Raw genomic sequence first — 8,013 nt, 5'->3', positions numbered from 1 at the left:
AGAAAGCATTAGAAGAGAATTTCTTTCCCCAGTTCCTGCTGTCAAATCCGTCCCCCCAGCCCCAGACCCGATCCCTCTGCCTGCCCTCGGCCCCCTGGGGCTGAGCCGTAGTCCATCGTGGTCAGCCCCTTTCCCCCCCAGGCACTGGCTCTCCCTCCTGTGCCCCACGCAAAGTTGTTTTGCTTCATTGTCTTTCTCTTTTCTGTGGCTCTAATTTTCCCATCCCTGTTGATTGGTCCTGTCAGCAGGCGAATGTGCTGTAACAGCTTCCATCCCTAAAACGCTCGCTCAGAACGCCACACACCCCTCCAGCTCTTGCCCCATTTATTTCTCTGTTCCTATTGACAGCAATCCCCTCAAGACTCGTCTACACTGGTGATCCTCGCTTCATCTCCACCTGTAGCAGCGGCTGTTGTCCTTTTTGTCCTCAATATCTGTCTTGTTCTTACAGAAGAATAGAATGTCACTCAGCTGAAGATGCACTTCCCATCCTTCTTTGCACCTAGATGGGGCCAGTGGCATGTGAGTGGAGGGGTAACGTCTGGGCTGTGCCCTTAAAGAAGCAGAGCGTGCCTTTCCCTGCCCCACTCTGTCTCCTCGCCAGCCAGAACACAAGTGCCATGGTGGCCCGGGAGGAGCCATCTCGGACCCCCGCATGGAAGCTGGCTACTGAGGTTGGCAGAGCAGCGACATAAAAGGAGCCTGGGGTCCTGATGATATGAAGCTGCCACGTCTGCTCTGGGCTACAGCCCTGCATGTCAAGAAAATTAATAGACTTTGTCTTTTTAGAGTAACTATAGGTTTACCGAAAAATTGAGCAGGGAGTAGAGAGTTCCCATACAGACTCCCTCACTCAGTGCCCTCAGCAGTTTCTCATTATTAACATCTTGCATTGCTGTGGAGCATTTGTTACAATCCAAGAGCCAATAGTGATACGTTATCATTAACTAAAGTCTGCAGCTTACATTACGGTTCACTCTTGGTGCTATGTGTTCTATGGATTCAGACAAATGTGTAATAACATGGATCCACCTGTATGGTATCATACCGCATGATTTCACTGCCCTAAAAATCCCCTGAAAAGTTCTTTATTGAGGGTTAGTATGCATGAAATAAAATGGACACCTGAATTTTTTACCAGGGAATCCGCCACTCAGATCAAGCTGCAGAACATCTGCATCACTGCAGAAAGCCCCTCGTGCCTCCACCCTGCCGATGTGCTGCTCCAGAGATGACTCCTCTTGCAACGTCGTCCACAGGGCTGTCTGTGTCGGTTCTTCCCGACTGCTCATTGCTGACTAGTATCCATTGTATGGCTGCACCACAAGTTACCTATCCATTTTTCCGTTGGTGGACATTTGGGTCGTTTCCAGTTTGGGCTATTGTGAATAAAGTGGATATATGCCCTCCTTTCTCGGGGCTATATGCCCCAGGAGGAGACTTGCTGGGCCACAGAGTGGTGTGCCAGCACAGGAAGAGAAGTTTTAGGGCTCTCATGGAAGCTCTCTGATGCCTGGCAAGGGGACACCCATTCTCCTCAAAACCCACTGCAACCATCCCCTGTTGCCATTAGACCCATAACTAGAGTCCAGTCTCAGCGTGCTTCGGTGGGACAGGCATAAACCAAGACCTAGGAGGAGATAGCTTACACACCAAAAGAATAGCAGATTTTTGCTAGTAAATACTGGCAGAAACCAGGGAGAATATGTGTGGGAGTGGATTCTAAAGATGTTATAGCAAGGAGGATGGAATGTAACATTGAGTGGGACATAATTTATTGAGCTGGGTGCATTTACCAGAAATTCTATATTTAATGTTAGCCCATGCAGCTGGAAGGGACTCTAACAGCCCACTTCATTGGTTGACTTAAACTTGAATTCAACTGTGGCCTAAATTCAATGATATCAGGATGGCAGAACAACACTGGCTTGATGTAGAGGAAGGAAGCCAAAGGTAGAATTCCCAGGGGAACTGCAGAGATTAGTGCCTTCAACTTGAAAGTTGTAGCTGTGATGAGAGCTCTCATATCCCCACTTGTCTACTTGACCCTGTGCAGCAGGTGGACGGATCTTGGAGAATGACTGTGGATTTTTTTTTTAATTTTTTGTTTATTGCAGTAACACTGGTTTATAACATTGTATAAATTTCAGGTGTACATCATTATACTTCTATTTCTGCATGGATTACATCATGTTCTCATGTTCACCACCCAAATACTAATTACAATCCATCACCACACACATGTGCCGAATTATCCCTTTCGCCCTCCTCCCTCCCCCCTTCCCCTCTGGTAACCACCAATACAATCTCTGTCTCTATGTGTTTGTTTATTGTTGTTATTATCTACTACTTAATGAAGGAAGTCATACGGTATTTGACCTTCTCCCTCTGACTTATTTCACTTTGCATTATACCCTCAATGTCCATCCATGTTGTCACAAATGGCTGGATTTCATCGTTTCTTATGGCTGAGTAGTATTCCATTGTGTATATGTACCACATCTTCTTTATCCATTCGTCCCTTGATGGGCACTTAGGTTGCTTCCAAGTCTTGGCTATTGTGAATAACGCTGCAATGAACACAGGGGTGCATGTATCTTTACGCATTGGTGTTTTCAAGTTCTTTGGATAAATACTAAGCAGTGGAACAGCTAGATCATAGGGTATTTTTATTTTTAATTTTTTGAGGAATCTCCATACTGTTTTCCATAGTGGCTGCACCAGTTTGCACTCCCACCAGCAGTGTATGAGAGTTCCCTTCTCTCCACATCCTCTCCAACACATGTTGTTTCCTGTCTTGTTAATTACAGCCATTCTGACCCATGTGAGGTGATATCTCATTGTAGTTTTGATTTGCATTTCCCTGATAGTTAATGATTTTGAACATCTTTTCATGTGTCTGTTGGCCATCTGTATATCTTCTTTGGAGAAATGACTGTGGATTAATGTAAACTTAATCAGGCAGTGACTGCAATTGCAGCTGATATTCCAGATGTAGTCTCTTTACGGAAGTAGAGCATCACAGCCCCTAGCCTGTGGTAGGCGGCTATCGCCCTATCAAATTTTTCACTCCACACTGATTTGCAAAGTCTGCCGGAAGCTCTTTATTTTTCCCTAGCAGGGCCAACAGTACACCTGCACAGTCTTGCCTAAGGGCCTTGTCATCTCTCCTCCTCTCTGACATAATATAGTACTGAGGGGCTTTGTCTTACTGTTCCTCATGACATCCACTGGTCCACTACATTGATGACGTCATCCTGATTGAATCTGATGAGCAAGAAGCAGAAAGCACTTGAGATGCCTTAGTTATACATATGCAAACCACAAGGTGGGAGATACACCCCCCGAAAATTTAGGGAAGTAAAACCCCAGGGAAGTGTTTGGAAGTTCAGTGCTCTAAAGCATGTACAGATATGCTCTTCAAGGTGAAAGACAGGATGCTGCACTTTGCACCCACTACCTCTAAAAACAATGTTTGGTGGACTCTTCAATCGTGGACTAGATATTATGTCAGTGTGCTACGTTGACCTATTTATGGTATGACTCAAGGTTGCCGGTTTTGTGTGGGGCCCAAGAGCAAGAGAGAACTCCATGGAGTCCGGGCTACAGTGCAACAGTGCAAGCTACTCTTTCAACTGGGCCTTGTGACGCAGCAGATCCAAGAATCATCAAAGTGTCTGTGGAAAGGAACGATACTGTGTGGAGCCTCTGTAAGCACCAATAAGGGAACCGCTGTGCAGTTCCTGGACCCAATTCCAATGTGTGTGTGTGGAGGCTTCCCCACACCAACAAGGAGTTCTCGGATGCCAGCTGAGTGTCTGAGAATTCAGCTCAATTCTGACGCTATCTACCTGGAGACAGACTCAGATTCCACTCAGAGAGGGCTCAGTCCCACAAGACCACCCTCCCCTTCAGATGCCAGCCACAAACCCAGATTGTTACCACGCTTCTGACCGACTGGCGACAAACTGGAGGGTCCCACGACCTCCTCCAACTCAGGATGCCAATTGCAAGTCCGGGTTGTGACCCGTGCTTCGGACCAACTGGCTATAAATCAGAGATTCCCAAACCCCCTCCTTGGGTGGCCCTGCCCCTAAGCCTTGCTGGTATTGGCAGCAGCTCTTCAGCACTCTCTCCTCAGAGTCTGATTTCCAACTCTGCAGGGCCTCTCCTCTGAGCTTCAAGGTTCATAACCCCAACTCTTCCTTCTGTTTCCCCAGCCCTGAAGGTGGGGGCTGCCTCCTGCAGTGATGCCCTCTGTGCTAGATCTCAGGCCCTCCAACGCCTGCTTAATCAAGTCTCGATATGAAATCCTCTCTGTTGGAATACTTTGTGTAGTTTTCTGTTTTTCGGGCTGGACGCTGACTTATAGTGTTCTTTAATGGTTATATGTCAATTATATCTCAATAAAGCTGGAAAAAATAAAAGTGAAAATAAGAAAAATAGACAGGGGCCAGCCCAGTGGTGTAGCAGTTAAGTTCACGCACTCCGCTTCTGCGGCCCAGGGTTCACAGGTTCGGATCCCGGGCATGGACCAACACACTGCTTGTCAAGCCGTGCTGTGGCGGTGTCCCATATAAAGTAGAGGAAGATGGGCACAGATGTTAGCCCAGGGCCAGTCTCCCTCAGCAAAAAAGAGGAGGATTGGCATCGGATGTTGGCTCAGGGCTAATCTTCCTCACAAAAAAAAAGAAAGAAAAATAAGCAAAGCATATGAATAGGGAGTTTACAGAAGAAAAGCCCAGAAGGCTAAGAAGCATTAAAAGACGATGCTCAAACCCATTGATTATCAGAGAAATGCAAATCAAAAAAACAATGAGATATCACTTTATACCCATTAGATCGGCAAATACACACACACACACACACACACACACACACACACACCCCTAGAAACACAGGCATTACCAAGTGCGGGTAGAGCTATAGGGACATAGGAGCCCTCATGTCCTGTTGCTGGGAATATAGACTGGCACAGTTATTCTGGAGAACAATATGTCAGTATCTAGTTGTTAAGTACACACCTAGCCTAAGAACCTGTGATTTAGCTCATAGGTATACATCACAAAGAAATTCTGACACAAGGTGTAAGGTGGCATGTGTGATGAAGCTCATTGCAGCTGTATTTGCGGTGACTGGGAGGTGCAGGCAATCAGAAATCCATCACTGAGGAAGCGGGTACAACATTAGGGAGCACTGTGCAGTATCTGCAAGCAAGATTATATGCAGATCCAGCAATAGAAAGAGAGTCTAAAAGCATGGTGCTGAATGACTTCTGTGGCCAGTAACGACAGAGGAAGTCATTTGAACTGCAGCTCTCACTGACAACAACTAATTATCCCCTAAGGCCACTTGCTGATTCCAGAAGAGGTAGCTGAGAGTCTGAGAAGCTGAGCACAGATGTTGACAGACATGTGGCAAGTGATCAAAACTTGGAATTCAGGGCCCACCAAAGAAATGGCACCTCGTGCTTTGGGTTGAAAACCCAAAGGTCTAGGAGTCAGTGTAAAGTGGAAATAGAAAAGTCCTCTAAAAGACTGTAGCCCTGTCCCCTAAGGGACCGTAATCAAGATCTGAGCCATCTAAATCCCTGGAAACCAGATTAAGGAAACCCAGGATTTCTATTGGCTCAGCTGCCTGCCAGAGGCAAATATAAATCTTCTCTGGAGGAAGACAGCATCATCCTTGACCCCAAATTATTTACGCAGTTTTCCATATACAATGTTCAGCACTCAATTAAAAATAACCAGACCATAGGGAGGGAAGAAAATGCAATAAAAATAAAATGAGAAAAGCAACAGATAACAGAAACACAGCTACAAGGACTCCAGTAATGGAATGATCAGACATAGACTTTAAAATAATTATATTTAATACATTTAAGGAAATAAGAAGCAAAATTGAGAAATTCAGAAGACAATTTGAAACTACAAAAATAATCAAATGAAAATCCTAGAAATATAAAATACAATAACCAAAATTAAGAGCTCAGTGGGTGGGTTAAACAGGGACTGAAGAGAGAATTAGTGAACTGGAAGTTAAGGCTGGCCCTGTGGTGTAGTGGGTAAGTGCGCACGCTCTACTGCTGGCGGCCCAGGTTCAGATCCCGGGTGCGCACCAATGCACCGCTTGGCAAGCCATGCTGTGGCGGCATCCCATATAAAGTGGAGGAAGATGGACACGGATGTTAGCCTAGGGCCAGTCTTCCTCAGCAAAAAGAGGAGGATTGGCATGGATGTTAGCTCAGGGCTGATCTTCCTCACAAAAAAAAAAAAAAAGAATGGGGAAAAAAAAGAAGGAAATAGCCAGAACAAAGCTTGGAGAGGTAAAAGGATAATAAAATACAAAGTAAAAGGAGGTAAGAGACAAAGGGGATACAAAAAGAAAGTCTAATATATGTTTAATTGGAGTCCTAGAAGAAAAAGAGAGAAAGAATGGGACACAAATAATATTTGAAGAGTTAATGGCTGAAGTTTTTCCAAAATTGATGACAGATATCAAGTCACAGTTTCTAGAAGTCATATAAACCCAAAGCAGGATAAAACAAAAGAAAACTACCCCAAGACACATCAGAGTAAATCTTAGGAAAAGCAAAGACAATGAGAAAATATTCAAAGCAGCCAGAAGGTGAAAAAAAGACAGATCACCTTTATAGTTATGTGATTAGACTGGCAGTCAATTTCTCAGTGCAAACTACAGAAACCAGTGTCGGGGGAAGAGGGAGAATCTCCCTCTACCCTTTCCCTTAAGGTTCTTATGGCTGGCCAAATAATTAACAAGACAGTTTAGCAGGAGAAAATAATACCAAGTTTAATAACATGTATACATGGGAGAAAGCAGGGACACTGCCTTTCTCCACACAATAGCAGAAATTCTCGTCTTAAATACCATGTTCAGCCAATGACAAAGGAGGATTTTGGGGGTGGGGGGAGTCAGTTACAGGAGATTACCACTAAAGCACAGTAAACAAGAGTAAGATTATTATGCAGATTTAAGGCTTCACCTTCCACATTGATAAGCCTCTAGAAATGAGGCCATCCCCCCCCTCTTCCCAAAATAGAGAAGGAGATACCTTTACAAATGGAGATTTCCCTTATAAATGTAAATGATTGTCTGGCAACTCCTCTCAGGGCCATCCAGAGAATGTGGCCAGAGAGACAGAACTTCCAATAAGATGGGCTGGTTGGTGCCTTTTCTATTGTAACCTCTATCCTACATTATCTTTACAGCCATCATGATAGATCTGTTCCAGGAAGGAGCCACCATGTCAAATTCTTTAGGCAGTTAGTGGGGGAGGTCAAATGTCCCTCAGAGAAAACAATCAAGGTAAAGAGATATATTTCAGGATGGCCAAATCTTGATCTCCCACACCAGAAAACCAGGCAATGATATATTTGACTTGTTGACAAATATAACCGCCCGCCTTGAATTTTATATCCAATGAAAATATCCATGATAGGTCACAAAAATGGCAATAAATTCTTCCCATTCCTGTATGCACATCTTTTTGCAACATGACTTGGAAGTTCCTCCTTTCGAGAGATGGAGTCCATTTCTCCACCATTAAATCTGTCCTCCGCCGTGTGGTTCGCTTTGGTCAAGGGGACATTAACAAGGATGAAGCTGGGGGCCGGCCCCGTGGCTTAGTGGTTAAGTGCACGCGCTCCGCTACTGGCAGCCCGGGTGCAGATCCCGGGTGCGCACCGCTGCACTGCTTGTCCGGCCATGCTGAGGCCGCATCCCACATACAGCAACTAGAAGAATGTGCAACTATGACATACAACTATCTACTGGGGCTTTGGGGGGAAAAAGGGAAAAAAAAGGAGGAGGATTGGCAATAGGTGTTTGCTCAGGGCCAGTCTTCCTCAGCAAAAAGAGGAGGATTGGCATGGATGTTAGCTTAGGGCTGAGCTTCCTCACAAAAAAAAAAAAAAAAAAAACACGCAAAACGTGTTCCTTCTGATGAAGGAACTCACTTCATAGCAAAAGAAGTGTGGCAGTGGGCCCAGGCTC

This window comes from Diceros bicornis, chromosome X (assembly GCF_020826845.1).
Source record: "Diceros bicornis minor isolate mBicDic1 chromosome X, mDicBic1.mat.cur, whole genome shotgun sequence".
Lineage (NCBI taxonomy): Eukaryota > Metazoa > Chordata > Mammalia > Perissodactyla > Rhinocerotidae > Diceros > Diceros bicornis.
This window is presented reverse-complemented; position numbering follows the sequence as displayed.